Source organism: Mchenga conophoros, linkage group LG23, assembly GCF_057382185.1.
Source record: "Mchenga conophoros isolate Kocher_MC1m ecotype Shallow Benthic linkage group LG23, M_conophoros_male_GT1.1, whole genome shotgun sequence".
Taxonomy (NCBI): domain Eukaryota; kingdom Metazoa; phylum Chordata; class Actinopteri; order Cichliformes; family Cichlidae; genus Mchenga; species Mchenga conophoros.
The window spans coordinates 18,075,875-18,098,713 of record NC_140547.1 but is presented as its reverse complement, the minus strand read 5'-3'; the positions used below and the strand labels follow the sequence as shown (position 1 = coordinate 18,098,713).

At 40.6% G+C, this 22,839-nt stretch overlaps 1 protein-coding gene and 1 long non-coding RNA gene across 3 annotated transcripts in view; one reads left to right on the top strand and one right to left on the bottom strand.

Annotated features, from left to right (window-relative positions):
- The first annotated feature begins 17,588 nt into the window (after positions 1-17,588).
- Positions 17,589-22,839, top strand: part of LOC146546965 (protein NLRC3-like) — a 33,849-nt gene continuing 28,598 nt past the window's right edge. For both annotated transcript variants that reach the window (XM_085264018.1, XM_085264019.1), the window contains exon 1: positions 17,589-17,703. The gene's annotated coding sequence lies outside the window, so the exon portion shown is untranslated. The remainder of the gene's footprint in view (positions 17,704-22,839) is intronic.
- Positions 17,654-20,809, bottom strand: LOC146546966 (uncharacterized). Its single transcript, XR_014890652.1, has 3 exons — positions 20,738-20,809; positions 20,432-20,494; positions 17,654-18,365 (listed from the first exon to the last, which is right to left on the bottom strand). It is a non-coding gene; the product is annotated as an uncharacterized LOC146546966 (long non-coding RNA).

Genomic DNA, 22,839 nt, shown 5'->3' with positions numbered 1-22,839 from the left:
CAGCTCACCCTAAATAAAGGAGTGGCCTGTGCCCATCTTCAGCCATTGCCTGTCATAGATACACCTTTTGAAAGAATAGGAATGGATGTAGTGGGGCCCCTTGAAAGAAGCTCATCAGGTAATAGTTACATCTTGGTCATTTGTGATTATGCCACTCGTTATCCTGAGGCTTTCCCCCTAAGATCAGTGAAAGCGAGACAGGTTTCCAATTGTCTCCTGCAGTTGTTTTCTAGAGTGGGTATAGCTAAAGAGGTCCTGACAGACTGTGGGACAAATTTCCAGTCTAAATTTCTACAGCAGGTATATAGATTACTTGGTATAAAAGGTATTAAAACCACCCCTTACCACCCCCAGTCAGATGGACTAGTAGAGCGTTTTAACCAGACAATAAAGAACATGCTGCGCAAATTTGTAACAGAGACTGGCTCAGACTGGGATCAGTGGCTGCCTTACTTGTTTGCCTATCGCGAAATGCCACAGGCCTCTACAGGATTTTCACCATTTGAACTGCTTTATGGCCGTCAAGTGAGAGGTCCACTCGACCTGCTGAAAGAACAATGGGAGAATCCAGAGCCTGATGGAGATAATGTAATAGCTTATGTGCTGAAAATGAGAGAGAGAGAGAGAGAGAGACTAGAACAAATGACAATACTGGCACAGCAAAACATGAAAGTGGCTCAAAACAAGCAGAAAACCTGGTATGATAAGAAGGCCAGGGAAAGGACATTTCAACCAGGACAGCATGTGTTGCTGTTGCTTCCTACGACAGATAGCAAACTGCTAGCCAGGTGGCAAGGCCCCTACAAAATTACAAAACGTCTTGGCAATGTTAACTATGAGCTGTACATGCCTGACAGGAGGAAGAAACATCAGGTCTTCCATATTAACCTGTTAAAAGAATTCACGCAGCAGCAGCAACCCATCACGCAGCAGCAGCAACTGCCAATGCAGTCCACGCAGCAGGTAAAACAGCATTGTCTTGTTCAGGTAGTCAAGGACGAAGAGGAGGGAGAATAGTTTTTTCCCACAGGCAAATCGGGGCCAAGTTTAGTGTCACTGACCCATCTTAAGCCCTCCCAGCAGGGAGATTTAAGGGCTCTTCTGGATCCAAATTTGTTCCTGGAAAAGCCTGGTTTTACAAAACTGGTACAACACAGAGTCCACTTGAGGGATAATGCTCCACCCCGTAGAAAATTCTATAGGATTCCTGAACGCCTGGTTTCACAGCTGAAGAAAGAAATCGACCTAATGTGGTCACTTGGGATAATTGAAACATCAGCAAGTGAATGGTGCAGCCCAATTGTTCTGGTCCCAAAAACGGATGGAACATTGAGGTTTTGCATTGACTTGAGATATCTCAACTCTGTCTCAAAGTTTGACCCCTATCCAATGCCTCGTATTGATGAGCTCTTGGAAAGGGTGGGGAGAAGTAAGTTCATTACCACTCTTGACCTAAGCAAGGGCTACTGGCAGGTGGCCCTAGCTCCAGAGGCAAAGGAACTGACGGCCTTCAAAACCCTGTTTGGGCTGTTTCAGTTCAAGGTGATGCCGTTTGGTCTCCAAGGGGCACCAGCAACGTTTCAGCGGCTGATGGACCAGGTCTTGAGGGATGTGTCAGACTTTGCTGCAGCATACCTAGATGATGTTGTGATATTTAGTCAGACCTGGGAGCAGCATGTGGCTCACCTGCGACGCGTTCTACACAGCAAATTCAAAAGTGTTAAATGTTTTGGTGTTAATAGTCTTCCTGCAAAAGTAGAGTTAATTTTACTCTAAGCAGAGTCACATTCTTTTAATGTAACTCTGAGGTGTAAAATGATAGTAGTTAAAATTGAGTGTTAAAAATGAGTGTTTCTCTGTCAAATCTGGAGGTGTTACAATGGAAACATTAACTCTTGACCTCTTAACTCTGAACTCCTAGAGGGGCTATGACACCAATAGAGTAAATTCACAGACTCCGCCCCCAGCACGGCTCCAATCGAAGCTGAAGTGAACCCGTTTCAGAACATTTTGCTCTACATATTTGAGTTGTTTGCCATGCTTGGTAAGTCATTTTTTCAAAGATTGTTTCAATTATTATTATGAGCTTTTACTTCCGTGGCTCTTTGGAGTTGAGACAAAGCTGTGTGAAAGGCGTTAGCCATGTTGCTCGCTGATAGCATAATATTCTGTTTTAGCTAGCTGAAAGGTATTGTTTGCGGGCAAATACCACAGCCTTGAAAAAAGCTTGCATGTGAATATTCAGTCAAACTTTTGGTCAAATACACCTAAAACAATGTCTAGAATGTGAAATGTTGGTATAATGGTGCTACTTGAAGCCTGAAAACGATCGCCCATAAAAAAATAAATAAAAAAAAAAAAAACCGATCAAACAGCAGTAGCTGACGTCCTGACTGGATTCTACGTTAGCATAGATACCTCCAGAGTTTTGTGCACACGGTTTAGGTAAAAATGAAAAAGGTTGAGGTTTTACATTTAGTTCAGTATTACCTGTTGCCCGTGTCCTTGTCTTTTGGGAAAATACTTTACACAAGTAATGGCTCAAAGAGGATTCCTTTTCTTTTTTTTTCTGTGCTGCAATTGTTTACTGGATTATTTGTGCCATTAATTAGTGTCAACTAATTTTTATTCGATCTCCGCACAGGATATGCTTGTGAAGATGGAATATGGGGGAGAGCAGAAGTGTGAAGTTCCACAAAGGGATGAATGAAGGACATGCATATTGTATTGAAGAAATAAGTGATGAGGATGCTGTTATTTGCATTTACCATGTCAGACCTTTTGATAAACAAAATTCTAATGAAAGTGAGAACATGTATACTGTTACATCTTTCAGAAAATGTTTTGAAATTGTGGTGCACAGTTCAGAATAAATGTTTTTCAAAAACATTGCATCTTTTTAGTAAATGTTTATTTCCAAAAGAAATTTCTAGAAGTTCAGAACAGTAAAATTCCCACTTTTTAGAATGAATTAGAAGATAACTCTTACGTAGTTAAACTAAAATACTCTTTGAGAGTTACTATATAAACTCTTAACACCAAGTGTTAAATTATCAACTCCAGACAGATTTGGTGTTTAACACTAAATCAGAGTTAACGTACCAACTCTCCAACAAGAGTTAAATTAACACTCTCTGGTGTGGACCCACCAGAGAGTGTTAATAGTGTTGAAATCAAATCCGACAGTGTTAATTTGGACATGCTGGATTTGCTATGTACAGTTTATCAAATCTGCTGGTCTTACTATCAATCCTCACAAGTGTAAGATCGCACAGGGGCAGGTGGAGTACCTTGCATATGTGGTTGGACATGGACAGGTGAAGCCTCAGGTGGGGAAAATGGAGGCAATCCATGCATATCCAGTTCCTACAACCAAGAAGGTGCGGGCATTTATAGGCTTAGTGGGCTGGTACAGTAAATTCATCCCCCACTTTGCAGAGAGGGCAGCATCTCTCACGGATTTGACAAAAGCGTCGGCGCCGAATAAGGTCAAGTGGACAAAAGACTGTGACAGAGCTTTCATTGACCTTAAGTCAGCCATCACAAGTGATTCTGTTCTACACAGCCCGGATTTTGCTCAGCCTTTCACACTGCAGACAGATGCTTCTGGAGTAGGCTTGGGAGCCGTGCTGCTGCAGGAGGTGGAGGGAGTGAGGTGCCCGGTTGTTTTCCTCAGCAGAAAGATTCAGGACAGAGTCTAGATACTCCACCGTGGAAAAGGAGTGTCTTGCTATGAAGTGAGCGGTGGAGTCACTGAGGTACTATCTTCTAGGCAGACATTTCACCCTGGAGACAGACCACCGTGCCCTTCAGTGGCTGCACAAGATGAAGGAGACCAACATGCGTGTTGCGAGATGGTATTTGTCATTGCAACCCTATGATTTCACAGTGCGGTATCGTCCAGGCAAATCTAACTGTGTTGCAGACTGTCTTTCACGTATGTATGAAGATTGAAGTACAGTAGTCTAAGGAGAAGGGGGGAGGAAATGTAATGGAGACCAGGGGTTCCATTACCTGGTTGGTATTGTTAATAATAAATTGTTGGATTGGGAATTTAAAATAGGGTAATAAAGAAAACACATTAGTTCTTATGGAGTCTTTTATTAGGTTATTTGACATACGATTAAATTGACAGCTTGTAACAGAAAACAGACAGTGGGACTGGCCATCCTACCTGTGTCGGAGAAGAGCCAAAGTTAGAGCTGCTTGCAGTTAATCATTTATCAATAACCTAAACATATGTGAAATGAGAACTTGTAAAGGTACTCACCTGTCCTGGTTGCTTCTTGCAGGATGTGGAGCAAAAGAGTGAAAGCGGCTCAATCACCTGTTTAAGAGCTCTTGGAGCAGACCAGTGTGCCGGGTTAGGGAGTATGGTTAAAGAAGGTTTTAATTTAGATAGAAATGGGTGAAGCTTATGTTATTGGTTTGTTTATAGTATGTGTTGGAAATATGTATATGTTTGCGATGTGCTTTAATGTTATTGTATGTTTGTTTGTGTGGAGGGTTATGTGTTCATTTTGATTAGTTAACCCCCATACTTGGGCTATTCCAGATGCTCACCTGAAAAGGTAGAGTATAAAAGGAAGCCATTTTGTTTAGTTGTAGTTAGTGTTTGTGCTGTTATCATGCTCCTTCTTTAATAAAGTGCCAATCCATGGATGTCTTTTACTCCAGTCTCGCGTCATATTATTGGACAGAACCTATGACCGCCGGCCAAAACTGACAATCAACCTCTACAAGAATGATGGCAAGGAAAACGTGTGGAGAAAGTGTGGAACAGCTTATGATCTGAAGCATAATCTGTCATCTGTAAAACACGGCGGAGGCAGTGTAATGGCTTGGCCGTGCATGGCTGCCAGTGGCCCTGGGAAACTAGTGTTTATTGACGATGTGACACAGAATAGAAGCAGCCGAGTCATAGACCTTGTTGTAGTTAATCCAGGCAGTGCACAGGTAGGCCAGCCTAGTCTTGCAGTCTTAGGTGACTGCTTGGTTTACCAGAAGGTGGTGTTTTGGGCCTCTGGTATTCTTGCCAGTTCCTTTATGTGCCATGCTCATGTACTGAGCCATGTGCCTGTTCATTTTGCCCACTATGATGCTGGACAGGATCTTCCATGTGGTACTGAGGCAGGTTATTGGCCAGTAGTTGGATTGGGGGGGGGATCAGGACCGCCTGCCCCTCAGTTAGCCATTCTGGATGTAGCTTGTTGACTAGCAGCTGGTTCGTTTGTACTGCTAGACACTTGTGGACTGCAGTCAGCTGAACAGACCGTGTGAACCATGTCAGGGCCTGGTTCAATTCAATTCAATTTTATTTATATAGCGCCAAATCACAACAAAAGTCGCCTCAAGGCGCTTCATAGATACAGAGAAAAACCCAACAGTCATATGACTCCCTATGAGCAAGCACTTTGGCAACAGTGGGAAGGAAAAACTCCCTTTTAACAGGAAGAAACCTCCGGCAGAACCAGGCTCAGGGAGGGGCGGCCATCTGCTGCGACCGGTTGGAGTGAGAGAAGGAAGACAGGATAAAAGACATGCTGTGGAAGAGAGACAGAGGTTAATAACAGATATGATTCAATGCAGAGAGGTCTGTTAATACATAGTGAGTGAGAAAGGTGACTGGAAAGGAAAAACTCAATGCATCATGGGAATCCCCCGGCAGCCTACGTCTATTGCAGCATAACTAAGGGAGGATTCAGGATCACCTGGTCCAGCCCTAACTATATGCTTTAGCAAAAAGGAAAGTTTTAAGCCTAATCTTGAAAGTAGAGACAGTGTCTGTCTCCCGAATCCAAACTGGAAGCTGGTTCCACAGAAGAGGGGCCTGAAAACTGAAGGCTCTGCCTCCCATTCTACTTTTAAATACTCTAGGAACAACAAGTAGGCCTGCAGAGCGAGAGCGAAGTGCTCTAATAGGGTGATATGGTACTACAAGGTCATTAAGATAAGATGGGGCCTGATTATTTAAGACCTTGTATGTGAGGAGCAGGATTTTGAATTCAATTCTGGATTTAACAGGAAGCCAATGAAGGGAAGCCAAAACAGGAGAAATATGCTCTCTCTTTCTAGTCCCTGTCAGTACTCTTGCTGCAGCATTTTGGATTAGCTGAAGGCTTTTCAGTGAGTTTTTTGGACATCCTGATAATAATGAATTACAGTAGTCCAGCCTGGAAGTAATAAATGCATGAACTAGTTTTTCAGCGTCACTCTGAGACAGGATATTTCTAATTTTAGAGATGTTGCGCAAATGGAAGAAAGCAGTCTTACATATTTGTTTGATATGTGCTTTGAAGGACATGTCCTGGTCAAAAATGACTCCAAGGTTCCTCACAGTGTTACTGGAGGCCAAGGTAATTCCATCCAGAGTAAGAATCTGGTTAGATACCATATTTCTAAGATTTTCAGGGCCGAGTACAATAACCTCAGTTTTACCTGGTGCTGTCCAACTCTTCATACTGGAGAACTTTTCTTCGATATCTGCCACTGCGATGGTTACTGGACCCTGTTCAGGGAGGTTTCTGTTTTTAGAGTAGACCACTGAGCATTAAAGTTATGGGTTGCATCCTTCTCCCATATGCTCTTCCAGTAGTGCTCAGTCTCCAGTCTTTGTCATGGTCCGGGTGGGTACAGGGTTTTTCCACTCCGCTGGGCTCCACCTTCAGGCAGAGACTCCAATCAGCTTCCACACCTGGTTCCAATCAAGTCACCAGCATATAGGGCTTTGGAGTTGATGTCACGCCGCAGTGCATTGTGGGATCGCGGCGCCATGTCAGTAGGCTAGAAAGCAAAACAAGTGCACAGTGTTGGAATCGGGACTGCCAGAACCATGCTCAAAATCAGCGCAAAAGCCAAAGGGCTGTATCGCGACCGATTGCGCCCAGACGCCAAGAGACGGTACTTTGAAAAAATTCCGTGCATCGGCTGCGAGTACGTTGTTGATAAGACATAGGTAAGTCGGTTTGAACTTGATAACTTTATAAACAACTTCCTTGTTACAGTTTTTGATTTGCACGTACAGCCAACCCATCTATATTAGCCTTGGTTCATTACAGACCTTTTATCAAAAGTGTTTATGTGTTTCAGGTACTGCACTCACAACGACTGAATGAAACTGCATTACAGCCATGGGTCGTGAGCACCAATGGGAGGGTTGAGGCTGCTCACTGCACATGTATGGCTGCAGAGACCTGCACCTATGTCGCTGCTCTTTTGTTTAAAGTCGAGGCTACAGTGCGTTTCAGAGGCACCAGAACTGTAACAGATGAGCCAGCATATTGGGTATTGCCCGGAAATATGACAAAGATACAGCCCAAGGTTGCACATAACATTGACTTCTCCTCAGCAGCTGCCCAAAAACGTGGTCTTGATTAAAATATAAACACACCCTCCTTTTGCCTTTGAGAGGCAAAAGGAAGCGATCGCAAAAAAGGCAGATTCCTATTGCAAAGCTGGAGGATTTGTCACCATTACTGGATACACTACTGTCAGGTACAAATACAAATCTTTGTTACCAGCGCCAACCACTGTGACCTTGTTGTGTGGACAGAGAGACCTTGCTGTGATACGCATCTTCCCTGATGTGGATTTCTGGGAACCACGTTTAAAGCCAGCACAAGATTTCTTTCTTTAAGTGTCTTCCTGAACTTGTTGGGAAATACTTCTCCAAACAACGTGCTGCTCTAAATAGCCTGTAATGTTTAATTTTGTGGTTCAAGATTGATGCCAGCTGTGTGTTGCCATGTAAATAGTTTGCATTTCATTTTTATGTACTTGCTAAGTACATGTGAACAGATCAAGAATAAAAAACAAACAAATATACTTTTCTTTTCTGTTTTATTGAAACTACTTCACATAAAGTACAATTATTTACAATGAACTACACATGCAACACAACAGCTTTATGAATACTCAACAAGAGAAAGTTTCATTTGGCGCTGGTTTGACAACCACACTGGGGCACATATTCACCAAAACACAACAAACCTTAACAATCTTATCAAGCAGTGTTGTTTATTTCTGCTCTGCCCTGTTCATTGCACACAATACTTCGTCTGCCCTTTAGCTTCCGTGATGCTGTCTGTCCGATCGCCACTGTCCACATTTGCAGCTGGTACCTCATATCTTCCACTTGTCCAACACAACTGCTGTCCACTGCCTCCATGACATGGTGATTTTGTTGTTGGTCTTCTGTCAGATCTTCATCGATCACTTCTGCACGGGGCACACCTTCAGACTCTGCAGCTGCATAACAAAAGCCTGTAAGATAAAATTAGTGACAGGTGTGCAATTCAACTGGAAGTTATGTGCGGATTAGTGTACAATGAGAGCAATTTGGTATGTTTTTAGAGGCCCATGTGCAGTGTTGGTGCTGTTGTAATCTCCCAATTCTTTGAATCTTTGGGCTGAAGGAAGGACAATACTCGGTGTATAAATGCTCAATCAACAATCATTTATTTCCATACAATTCAACACAAAGAGCATTTAGAATCATCATGATGGGGAGACATGCCTGAAGAGGCTCGCAGCAGTCTCGAAATGGTGATGTGTTACTCAGCTTCTTATAGCCGCTAGTGGCCCCCACCTAGTCGTAAAAGCCTAAACATTCACATTCTTTCTCTGTTACGGCGCCCAAGTTACGACCTCGGCTCCCTGTCTTTCTCTGCTCTCTGTAAAGGTGGGGGTATGGAATGTGGTCTATCTCCCCTGTCTTAGACACAGAGTCTCCTGCTTACAACCTTCTTTTTATGATTCAACAATAGAGCATGTCAAGAAAACAGTGTAACACATTCCCAGCAGATCAAGGATACAGAGTGATGCACATTTATCTAATGAACTAATATGTGAATATGTTCTGTTAACTCAAAAGTATAATGAGAACTAAACTACATACAGATCACATGCTCTATATTAAAGGGTATAATATGATCTACAGCAGTATTCTAATTCAACTACTTTGATTACATATATAAGGTAACATATAATAACAGAATAATCTAATAGTGCCCAGTCTGGATTTGTTACATCCATGCTGCTTTGCCTGCAATAATGCTAAATCATAAGCTACTCAGTCGACATGACATGGTTCTGCAGCATCAGACATTAGCATGTTTTATCTCATTATCTATGACCTCAGCACATTGAAAATAACACTAAAAGCCTTTTAAGAGTGATATGAATTAATTTAGAACTCACCGGAAAGAAAATGCGGAGAGCAAACCAACAAAAAGCTGGGGACTGCACAGAACTCGATCCGCTCGTCTCACCGCTGCAATGCAAGCCTGACGTCTTTGTTTAGTAATATCGGATACATGGGATCCCTCACGTTGCCTCCAGGATGGAAAACGATGAAAAGAGAGCCCGTTATCCAGTTTCTTGCCTTCACGATCGTGAGATCTCAACACAACACATACGAACCACAGCTGAAGCTGTATCCTGTGTCTGGCCTACTGTCATGGCGAAAGGGAGGGTGGCCCACCTCCCGTGACATCACGCTCCAAAGCCCTATAAGACCAGCATTCACAACAGACCTCTGCCAGATCTTCTGCTAACTCATGTTAGTGCTAGGCCGCCAAGCCCTTGTGAGAGCCCTTAACTACTGCTTTTCTCCTCACCGTGTTTTCTTTGTCATAGGGACCCACCTGGCAGTCGCTCTTCCCAAGCTAAACTACTCACATCTCTGCCTGGACGCTGGTTCTGTCATCTGGTTGCTTCCTTTCCATCATTGGACTACATTTGCCTGCCTCCCAGCCAAGTACCTCACTCCAAGTATATTCTGGATCCTCTCTGGACACTCCTCACCCAGAACTCCTTGGACACCCCCTCCTCGCATTACACTTTAACCTGCAACACGTAAGCCCTAACCACCATAGTCTAATCCTTCAGCTGTGATTCACTAGACTGCCACTAACTACTTGTCTCCTCTCATTATAGTGACTGCGTACCTCCATCCAAGCCGCTGCCCCTTTTTCCATTCCCAGGATCTATCCATGAAATCTAGCACCTAGTCATAGCACTCAGTTTCATGTTCATAGTTTGGCCCATAGTTCTCAGTTCATAGCTTCCACAGTTCATAGCATTCTCCATTCATAGCATTCATAGTTTCCTGCTTTGTAAGTTAACTAGGCACTGTAAATAAAGCACTGTGTTCACGCCCGTTTTGCCTCCCTCTGTGTCTGCATTTGAGTCCACACCCACAGCCTGGCCCTCTCGGCCGTAACAGTCTTGGTGGTTCTGTTCTCATGTTGTTCGCCTGCCACTTAGAGTACACCTAGTACACCATGGCTGGTTCTGTGGAGAACAGCTGGTTTATTCCCCCCCCCCCCTTCTAGCTTTCTGGTGTGTCTGTTCAAAGGGCTGGTCAAGGCTGTGAGTCTTTGCTTGCAATTTCCAAAGCCTCAGGTATGGAGAGCTTGCTGTACTTCTTCATCACACCATTCTGCAGCTCTAATAGTTTGCTAAACCTCTGTGCTATCTTGATCAAGCCCTCTGGTCTCCTTCTCCATACTGGTACTGCTTCTTGTGGCTCTTCATCTTCTGAGGGTATTTCATGTAGTTTTGGTAACTGACAACGGATGATCCAGGTTTCAAGCTTCTCTATGATCCTTTCTCTCAGGTCAGTCATCTCGCACTCAACGATTCTTCTTCCATCATGCTTGCCCTGTTAACACCTGTTAAATCTTGTTAATCTGGGCGATGTCCGAGCCGGTATGGCTTCATCTTTATGTCTGTGTCTGTGTGTGTGTGTCTGTGTGTGTGTGTGTGTGTGTGTGTGTGTGTGTGTGTGTGTGTTAAAGAAATCAAAAAGCTTTCACCACCAGAGGGTGACAAATGACTTTCAACACACTGTAAAAAAAAATTGTTGCGAAAACTTAAAAACTCAAGGCAACCTACTGCATTTACATTTTTAGGTTCTAATGGATAACTTTCAAGTTTAGGAGAAAAGTTGCTTCAACTAATGTTTTTGTGTTTACAAGATTAATAACTGTGCTTTTTCTTAATTCATATTTTATTGTTTCAGCAATTATTATTGTTTTAACAACACACACTGGCACACAAATTATTTGTGCCAGTCAAAAAAAATTGCTTGTGTTCAATATAAGACAGAAGAGAACAGCACAATCCTAAACCCTGCAGGTCTGACAACAGGAGGTGTATCAGTCCTGTTTGCATGTGGGAACAGCGTTTACACTGGAATCTGCCTTTGATGGCTTTTTTAGAGCATATGTGACATTCAGCAGTATAACTGACACACAATACAAAACAATAACTACACAAGCACAGCACACTAACTCTTGCCTCCAAACACACTAAACGTCACTAATGTCTTACATATGAAAACTCACGCTCTCTTTCTTTTGCTCGCCCGCTTTCCATCGCGGGTGTCACTCCTAAAATGTCCCCTTCTCCCTAAACAACCAAGTGCCACATGTTGCCATATCATTTTTGATAGGCTGACATGGGAAACTTTAACACCAATAGGGAAGGGGTGTTTTTTGTTTTTCTTTTTCTTTTTTACTCGCAAGTGGAGAGTGTTTGCTAGCGTGGTCCGCTAGCAAAACTACGGAGCCCCGCAAGGGACATGGGAGAAAAAAAAAATTAAGATGAACTTTTGCGAGATCTCGCAAAACTAATTAAAAACCGATAATTACTAGTAGAGCTAGGATCTAGATTCTGTTTTTTTGAGAGTGGAGTTACCTCAGAATGTTTAAAATAAGATGGAACACAACCTTGCCTCAGTGAACTGTTGATGATGGATAACAATGTGGGACCAATGATGATGAGTGTAACAGACAGTACATGATGCTATATATCTAAAGAACACGATGAGAATTTCATTTTACCTATTACTGTAATTAAGTCATACAGTGTGATTGGAGAAAAAGAAGTAAATGACCCATGCCCAAAGATTTCTTACTTTTTTTGACAATATTTGCTGTTTGTGTGACACACTACTAAAAATATGAAAAGCATACAGTACTTGGTTGAGACATATTTTAACAACAAAAGTATAGATATCCCCCCCCCTCCCCCCAAAAAATGGCTTGTTCCAGCTCCCCCTCTGGCTCTAGTGCTCTTTCTGGCAGAACGATGGTGGCTGAGACGCAGCGGAGCGGAGGTGTGCGTTTCTGGCAGAGGTGGGACCAAGTCATTGTTTTGCAAGTCTCAAGTAAGTCTCAAGTCTTTATCCTCAAGTCTCAAGTCAAGTCTCAAGTAATGTCAGGCAAGTCAGAGTCGAGTCTCAAGTCACTGGTGTAAAAGTCCGAGTAAAGTCACAAGTCTGAAATTTTGAATTTCAAGTCCTTTCGAGTCTTTAAAAAAAAAACGAAAAAAGAATGTTGCAGTTATATGCTAAATGTAAATATTAGACCATGTAATTTTTAAATCTGTGTTTTTCTCAACACATGACAAAATAGTGAACTTAGAAAATATACACAAATTGTGAAATTGCACCTCTTTAAAATGCAGCTCAATTAAACCTAGCTCCAAGAATAATTTTCACCGACAGTTCTGAGATAAGCTGCATGTTATTCTTAGATGTGGTTGTAGGACCGGCTTTAAAATCGCATGACAAAAATATCATACATATTAAAAAAAACTGCATCACCAACGTAGCCTGGAAAACATTTGCTAGTTAGATGAAGTCAGCTATCTCATTGTAGCATATTTATATGTATATTTATAATCATATGGTTCTTGGAGTGAGTGCATACACTCATGAAGTTTAGTAACTTCAGGTCACTGCAACAAGCCCAGGTACAGTTTACCGACGGATGGGTGCACGACCTTGAAATGCACCGTGTAGAACGAAAGACCATTGTACGTATCATAAGTTTACCAGTCTCACAAATTGTCTTCATAAATACACATTCGTTAACCGTTTATTAATAGGACCTTTGAGCTCAACGGTAATTAATTAGTAGTGGAAATAATTTCTGGTACGCGTTACAGAAATGTAGCAGTGACAATAATACTGTATGCTGTAATCGTACTGGGCAATTAGTGATACAAAACAACTGTTTTATCCTGTGAATAAAAGTATATGTTTTTGTCAATGTACCATAATAACAGAGGCGAAACGCAATATTGTGTCAGGACAATTCACTATTTATGCACAATAAATAAAGGAGCATAGCGCGACAATTTCTGTTCAGCGCCAGACTTGCTTGTAACCTATATCACCAATTATGTTATGAAAATGACGTATTAACTACTAAAAAACACTGACCTTTGTGTAAATGCTTGAGCAGACTAACCTGTGAGCTGGAGTGTTCTGGGACGTTATATTTGGTCTTTGAATGGCTGCAATCCAGGCCATCCGTCGCGTCTTTGTTACTTCGGAAACATGGCTTGAACAATTTCTCTTCAACGACGTAATCCGATAACAACCGATCTCTTTACCCGTCGGCTTCCCGTGGCTGTCATGCGACCAGCTATTGCAGTTAATAATACAACGGCTTCTTGACATTTTTGTGTTTCTTTTTATCGCTGTGTGACTGATTTCAATTGAAAGCCTGCGTGCGCTAGTACCTCTTGCCACGAGTTCCCAGAATCCTTTGCGGTTTTACCCCTGAATGACGTCACATTTTCAATCTCTATATAATATGCATGTTAAATTTTATATTTGGGGTGAAATATCAAGTCTTTTCAAGTAAACCGGTTCAAGTCCAATTCAAGTCCCAGGTCATTGGTGTAAAAGTCCAAGTCAAGTCACAAGTCTTAGAACATTTTTTCAAGTCAAATCTAAAGTCATAAAATTAATGACTCGAGTCTGACTCGAGTCCAAGTCATGTGACTCGAGTCCACACCTCTGGTTTCTGGCTTAAAGCAGGACATGTTAGCTGCATTTAACCTTCAGTTACTCTTTATATAGTTAGGTAGGAGTCAGACCATGTTTCTTTTTAGCTGAAAAACATTACACCCAGGTAACCTGCAGCGTTGAAAATGTGTTTTCCGACGATGTTTGCTACCCAACAATCCATCCTACTCTGTAGTAAAATCAACAGCCATTGAGTAAAAGCAGCAACATCTGACTGTCCTGTTGCTCCCGTTTAAATTTTTATAGCCTATTTAAAATCTAAAACTTAAAATTGTCCATAGCCTACTGTTGTTACCACTGTCCTGTTTGAAATGGAATGAGAGAAGTTGCTTATTTTGTCATATATACATGTGCCGATATTAAACCCAAGGTACTAACTAGCTAACTGACTGGATGCCCATTAACCTTATAACTCCTGTTGTGTGTGTGTGTGTGTGTGTGTGTGTGCGTGCGTGTGTGTGTGTGTGTGTGTACAGAGAGACAGCCAGGTTCATAATGGATTTAAGGAGGTTTTTTCAAAAAAAGGAGCCACATTCAGGTAAAAGTGTAAGATCAAATGATCCATCAGTCAAGAATAATGTTGGATCAGTGTTTCAATATTTATATATTTTATTAGATGTACATGTGGTTTGGTTATTTGCCTTTTGGTTGAAAGTACACTGAGAGAGAACTTTTTCATTAGTGATCTTAATAGTATTTTTTTTCATATTAATGTAATTTTTTCATCTAATTGAATACAATTTATTTGTGTATGATTGTCAGTCCAAAGAGGGAGAGAGGAAAGAGGGGAACGTGAGTAGAAAGTACAAGGTCAGGAAGAATCAGGTAAGAAAACAGACAGGGAACAGTGACAGCCAAAAAAGAAACTGTTAAACTGCTTGAGAGAGTTGACCACCAAAAAGTGATAGACAGATTTGCCAACCTCAAGGTGAGGCGACATAAGTTAAAATAAAATAAAAAATCTGCAGAGCCATAGTAGTATCTGCAGTAAAGATCTTGTCATATATAGTATAAATTGTACCATAGGCAAATTTGCCTCCATTTGAATTGTTTTTTAATTAATACATTATACATTTGTACTTTTCAAGGGCTCTTCTATTTTTAGAGTGTATTTTTTATGTATCTGTATTATATTATACATACACATTAAAAATTAATCTCTGTCCAAAAAATACACTGTTTACTTTTTACTCACTATGAGCATAATTTAGTAATTTCCCCTATTAATTAAGGTTAAGATAGGTATTTTTTTTATTCCAATCCATTCTTCTTTTTCAGTAGTAGTCTTTTGCGGCATTTAAATAACCTTTATCAGATTTGATGGTTTTGTTACAGACTTAAAAAAAGTGTTTTGCTTTTCTTTCACAAATGTGGGGATTAAATTGTGTTAAAATGTACAAAACAGTGATGTCATGTTTTGGGACGAGGACCCAGGCACAGATAGACTTGATGAATTTAAGAATCTTATGATTTAATGAAGAAATTTGCAGACTTGCACAGAGATGGTAAAGTTATGATGACTGATAATGGAAACGAAGACAACAGACGACGAGGACAGCCAGGAACAGGGATTTAAATGCACCAAGGAGACAGAGAGAATGGAAATGGAGACATTTAGGGATGCAAGGACTCACAGAGACAAGGAAGAAGTCCAATCGTGACGAGTAAAGTTTATCTTGCCTGGCTGGGAAGCTCTCTGGGTGCTCAGCACCCCCAAAGCTCTGATGCTAGAATCACCCCTGGACACATGACACTGAGGGGAGGCACTTGAAGAGATTTTGGATCTCAGGTACATCACCTTATTTACAACGTGATTGAGGAGAGTATTACAGTCTTCATCAGAAAGCAACACAGCATGCTGTGTTGGGGGTGAAACAATACTGTTAATGGTATCAAATGGAATTCTTGGGTTATTTTTATGACAGTTTATAAGATTATTGAAAAAAGAGGATTTAGCCTCTTTCACTGACTCATTGTATAAGTGAAGTAGTTCTTTGAAGTGTTCAAAATGGACAACCAGACCAGTGGACTTCCAGAGACGCTCTGCTTTTTGACAAGAGCATCGGAGGCTACACGTATGATTGTTTAACCAGGGTATGCAGGAACTAACAGAGCAATGCCTAGTTTTGAAAGGAGCAACCTGTTTAAGAATGGCAAGACAGTGTTCATTGAAAGAATTAGTAAGGAGGTCAACATTGTCAGAGGTTGTGGGGATTAATCCAGTAATGACAAGTCTCAGGCATATCCTACCGGCAGCATCCCAGGAATAAAGCCCCCAAAGATCCACTTCTCTCCAAAGCCAGCGAAGCCACTCAAGAAAGCCTGCTCTCTTGCCCGCTTCCTCCGATGAGGCCTCTGAAGCAAAAGTGAACTGATAGGCAAGAAAGAAGGTAAACCAGGGGCAGCGAAAAGACCGCAGGGGGGTTCAAAACGATCCACTGTTCTTGCCGGCTCTAGTGATCCTCGACCTCGCTGTCTGCTATGGAGCTGGCGGGTCACAGATGTCTCCAAAAACATCAAAGCACGTTTGGAAATATATGATATCTTGATAAATTGAGCAGATATTTGAAGCTTACACAGCTACATTCTCCCTTGAAAATAACTTAAGTTTCTTTTGTGACCCAGAAAGAGTAATATTTAAAAGTTTTTAGCCGCGCTTGTCCACCATTGCCGCGTTTGAGTTTTGGACGAAATGTATTCTGGGATATTTAGCTGTACCAAGTCAACACAAGTCATCGCCGCTGCATGCTCGATAAAACAGGTGGAGCAAGAACACATCCAGGAATTTTTTTTTTTTTTTTTTTTTTTTTACCTATGAGAAAACAGTATGTTCCATTACTGCTGTTGTTGTAGGAGGGGGTCAAAGTGAATGTGGTTCGATGGAGTTTTGAATTTTGGTGGTTCTGGTATTAAAGTCCTATACACCATGAGGGCAGCTACACAAACACTCCTGTACACAACTTTCTGCACAGAGCCTCATCACTAAATCCAGTAGGTTTATAACATTTAAAGGTGACTTTGTGCTGCTGCAGACATTAGTATATCTGACCTTAAATGTTTTCTTTTCTTTAAAATTCAAACTTCATGTTCACAGGCTGTTCTCATTTAAATTGCCTGCATAAAACAACAGGTTTAAAACATGCTGTGGTAAATTAAAATATGCATTCTGCACTCCATTTTCTGCACATTATACTTTCAAAATGGCAGAAATCTGGCGTCACATCGCTAAGGAGAGACGAGTGTGAGGTTGTTCAGATTCTCAGAGCTCAGATGTTTTCCCAAGTCCTTACCAACTCTCCTACCCACCTCTCCTTGACATTGGTGATGTAAGAAAATAGTTTAGGAAAAGGAGATAGGAGGGACTTTTGAACCCATGTCAAAGCAGAAGAGCCGCTGCAAATGTCACATGATTTCTTTTGGATGATGGGACTGGCTGCTGCTGCTCTGAGTGGATTTAGTAGACTGTAATCAAAGAAACAGACTGAGGAACATTTGCTGCAGGTTAATTATTGATATAAAGTCATATGAGGATGCAGCAGCTTACCTTTGATCCATGTGCTGCAGATTAAGTCTCGTTTATGGTCTGAATTGTTTAATGTTTATAGTGTTTAAGATTACAGACACACCCGTAGTGACACTATTGTTGAAAATTATTTGCGTGTTGCTATCTACAGTGTGGATTTTATATGAGTGTGTTAGCTGATCTTTGACCCGCGAGCCACATCTTAAGACTCTTTTATGGTGTGGAGTGCTTAATGTGAGAGCAGCCTGCAGATACAGAGGAGTGACGACGGAGAAGAAGCAGAGGATTTTCTGTTTCTACACAGACCTGGTGCAGACAGCAGAGCTACAGAGTGAAGAAGTTCATGGAAAGAAGCTGAGTAAGTGAAACTTTAATTCATTCCAGTCTCTGAGGTTACCTCCTCATCACAAAGCAGCTGCTCTTTGTTAGAGTGTTTCTGCGGAGAAGACTCGTTTCATCTCTGATGTCTGGTGCTGGATAAAGACTCCAAAGCAACAACAAAGTCTCTAACATCCAGCTTAGAGCCTTTCAATCAGAGTGTGCCGGTAGAGATTTGTTTTCCTCACATCACATCAGACTTACAGTCTGTGTGGGCATCTTCATGAGGAACGTTGTTGGATCAAACATATCTGCCACTGTTTGATCCTCTTTAACAGGGGAAGTGTGACTGTGCTGTGATGTTTAGTCACACTCAGTGTTCATGTGGACTCTGAACAGGCTCACAGTCAAACTATCAAACTGGAGTCCTGATATGAGAACCTGCTTCAGATGCTGGACTCCAGCTTGACTATGATGTTCAAGTTTTTTTGTTTTTGTTTAACGAAGGATCAGAGTTCACGTTTATCTGTTAAATATGCTCCAGAATTCATGGAGAATATTTAAAAGCACTAAGTGAGTGCCCCCTGCTGGTTCCTTCTGAGTGCTGCTGTTATTCTCCAATGATCCTGTAGGACAGATTTATGGATGCTTTGAGGGATTCGCTGCAGTCCTGCTGTAGTTACCCCGCCCCCACAGCTACACCTAAATGAAAATGGAAGCCATCAACAGTAATGACATCACAGCAATAAAATTATTTAAAACTCACAAACCTCTGAAAATCTGTATCTGCTGTTGAAGTGTTGCTGACTGTGTGTAGAGTGAATAGAGGACTCAAATACAGACCAAAGATGAAATGTGAACATAACTTGAATAATAAATTTCTTTTTTAAAAAAAACAAGAAAAAAGCGACACTTTTGACACCCTTTTAAGAAGCTCTCTTCTTCTGTTATCTGATCATGAACATCCTGTACAAAAAAAACTGTTGCTCTGCAAGTGCAAAGTTTCCAAGCAAACTGTGTCTTAACTTCCTGTTATCTGTCTCTGCAAGCATTTTTTTTACATTGACCTTTTACTACCCTCTGTCACCTTTCACAACAGATCATCTCTTCATGTAAGAAAATTATTTTAAAAGATCAAAGAGAAAACAAATATTTTCAATCAATTACGTTTAAGCATAAAAGCAATTACTTATGAGTAAGTTTTATCATAGCTAAATTATCAAACACCCAGAAAGTCATAAAATGATCCTAAAGCCCCTTATTTCAAATTAAACCCAAAATCACCCCTTCTTGACACATTCTATGTGTCAAATAAGCTAAAGACCCGCTACTGAAACTGAAAATGCTTCACCACCTCTTAAGAAACTTAACCCTTGTATGGTGTTCGGGTCTGTGAGACCCGTGTTCAGTTTTTTTCAAAAGAAAAATTAAACAATTAATTATTTTTTCACGTGTAAATGTGTTGTGTCTTTCCACTCACTCCACTTGATTATAACTGATTTATTTATAACATTTTATATAAAAGAAAAACGAGAAGCACATTAATTCATAAATGTGATCTAACAAAGGTAAAGGGAAAAAATTAACCATGTTTGCTGTTCATATGTCTTGTAATTGGGATGAAGTAAACATCTGTTGAGTAATTTAACATAAAATTGTTTGATAGTGTTAATTTGGAAAGCCAAAACTCCACCAGACCCATGAACACTGGCTGAGTAACAAAAATACGAACACCACACAAGGGTTAAAAGAAAAAGTCTTGATGCATTCTCAATCATCCAGGAAAATAAATCTCCAAATGTTGATTCTGTTCATCTGGATGTAGCGTTTTCTGGGAGAAACGTTTCGTCACTCATCCAAGTGACTTCTTCAGTCTCAGCTGACTGCAGGTTTCCCCAATCTTATAAACAGTACACTTGCATAATGACTTGCCCATATGGAAAAGAAATAGTAAAAAATTATATGACTTAACTCATGAAAGTGGCCACTTTCATGAGTAAATCGTATAAGGCTTACATGATTTACTCATGATAGTGGCCACTTTCTCATTACTTTCATATATTGTTTTAGTAAGTATCCAAAACATACAAGTTTCATTATATAATTTTTCAAGGGATCTTATATCTGTTTTCACTCTTGTATGCTTTTCATACAAGTTTCACACAAGACAGATACAAACTTTATAAGATTTATATATATATCTTTTCCATATGGGTGAAACCAGTCCACTGAAGGAACTGACCTCACAGCCCATTGTTCCTTCAGTGGGCTGGTTTCAGTCATTATGCAAATGTATAACTGCATTTTATATGAAAAGTCTAGCGATCCCCTATGTGACTCATAAATATTGCTTCTCCCCCTTTAGCATTTGGCATTTTCCCCACTATATAATTTACTACCATAATCTAAACCCAGTCAATAAAACAAAATTTTCTTAAAGCAAACATCAGCAACCCAAAAAAGTCTGCAACTCCAAACTTATGTAAACCTCCAGTCTCCCTCTCTCTCCCTTACGTGATTAATTGTTTGTCAACCTTCATTCCTCCTGACCTTGGTCCAGTCTTTGTTTCAGTGTCAAGTCAGTCAAACCTTTAGTCCATATCGTCAGTCCAGTCACACACATTCACTTACTCACACGCATTCACTCAAAAGAAAAAACTATTGTTCATCATTTTTGGTCTGGATTGACACATGGCAATCCTTTTAGACAGGAACCGGGTTCCCACAGATGGCTTCTCCCCAGCCCATTGTAATCTGGAAAAGCTCACCTTATATTTGCTCTCCCGAAATTTTTTTCTTTACAGCGCTGTTAATTCAATCGTGCAGGCCTGCTTAGAACAAAAATGAGAAAAAGAGAGCTGATTAGTAGCTCATCAAAACACAAAACATAATCACCTGACAGGATTTCTCTAAGTGCACTGTTACAATTTTAAAGGGCCAAGTTCTAACCATGTCCATGATTAGTAAAACTCCCTCTATTAAAATAAGAAAACAACCCTAACCTAACCAACAGAATCGACCCATCACTAAAACAACAACCCCAAAAATCTTAATCACAGAAAAGTTTTGCTTACTCATCTAACAACATGTTGGCCTCTGGTTCTTCAGCATCCTGACAATCTGAGGTCAACTGACATAATTTCACCTGCTAAATACAAAGAAAATCTTGTTAAAAGCAGCACCATTTGCACAACAGTAATATTCCCCATTAAGCACTCTAAACACGTTATAACAATGTGTCCTCACTAAATTATACATTTCCTGTCCAAATCTGCACTTCTGGACAGACCTGACCACCTTATTTAATTATTTTACCATTATATATTATACCAAGTAATTCTTCTCAGTCACTGCTATGTTTCCTTCATTGAAAGCCTCAGACACATAGCCAGACAGGAAGCTTCTTTGACACCACTAATTTCAGCTAATTTCCATATTGAGTCACATCTTAAGAAGTTGCCTTGACAACAGAAATGCATATTTAAACATTACCACATGAAATTATTTTTATTTTTACCGTAGTCACTTCTTTTGCTCAATCGGCACAAGAGCACTGTAAGCTTTTAATCACTGGTTTATCCTTTTTCCTTTTCACAAAAATCACTTTATTGTCATGGGACTTTCGTGAGTTATTCCTCCAGCTCTAGCTTTAAGTATGTTAAATCTAGCATTTATGTCATGTAGTCACATTCATTCACATTCACATTCTCCAAAAATAATTTCACATGTAACAATTTGCACGTGTCTTTTCTATTCATTCAGGTACTTGTTAGTTTATTTCTCTCTTTAGCTCTCTCTCTTTTTTCTTTTTTCTTTTTTTACCTTTCTGTTATGATCCTCTGGACATTTCTAAACCTCCATGAGTTCAGTCTCAATCTTCAATCCAATTTTCCCATATGCTTTCACTGTATCACATCTAGGTTCACCTCTCACTACTGATCCTCGTCCCTGTTCTAACAGTTTCCTGTGTGGGCTCGCAGATCAACACAGGCCCAAATCAGTGGTTTCTTCTCTCCATTGCTTCTCTCTTGATCTTTTCAGTGTTTTCTTGGAGGTTCACTCCCAGCATGGCAAATCTGAAACTCAGTGTCCAGTGCTGTCCAGTGCTTTCACACAGTCAACCCACTGTTCAACTTCCCACCTTGTAATTCAGAGTGCATGTTCCATCAAGTGTTTTCTTACATGCTGCTGCTGGAGTCTTCAGTGCTATAGTTCAGTTGCACTGTCTTTTTGCCTGCTGTTAATTCTTCAAGTACACGGTGTTCTGTCTGTCTTCTGTCTTCATCAGGAGATTTACTGTCTTTTAAGCTTCTTCTCAGGATAAGGACAGAATGAGAGGTGAAGCTGTCAAATTTTAAGCCAAAGCCTGGCCTGTTTTCATCCCAATTCTGTTAATCTATCTTTTTGCTGCTGTACTCATGTTTTCAATATGAGAAGAGTCCACCTGTATTGACACACTAAAACATTTAATTAATATAATTTTCATTGCTATGTCTTAATACATTCAGTCTCTAATTCCTCTGTTTTCACATATCACACCAACGTCACAAGCTCAGTTTTCTGCTTCACTTCCTGCCAGACACACACTCCCACAGCCACACAAACTCATGTTTTCATCTGTTTCTACAGCCTAATTGAACTCTTATTTTATATTTACAGTCTATAAACCCTCTGTAACTCTACTAAATGTTGATATAAAAGAATGCTCTCAGTACACACACACTTAAATATACTAAGCTCTTTGCATTTGCAAGCATTCACATCAAAATCTTCAGCGTGCTTAGCAGAGCTCTTTCAGACCTCAGGACAATTAATAGTTTTGGGGTTTTTTGGGTTTTTTTCCCCACACATATCACCATTCTTTAGCTCAGCTTTGTAGCCTCATTCACACAATACTTTCATCAGCATTTTACACACTTCCCTGGACTTCGTTGTCTCTCACACACACACACACACTTTTCTCTCAAAACAATGTGCACCTTTAATCATTCATCCAAATAACAATTTCACACATTTATATATATAACAAAAACTGCCACTGACTGCCAATAAATTATTTCCATTACCATGTCACATCTTCACTTCATCTTCCAAACCTTAGTACTGGTACACCTAACTTTACGACTAATTTAAAAGCCTCTAAGCCCAGCTTCGCCCACCTTGCTGGTCAATTGTA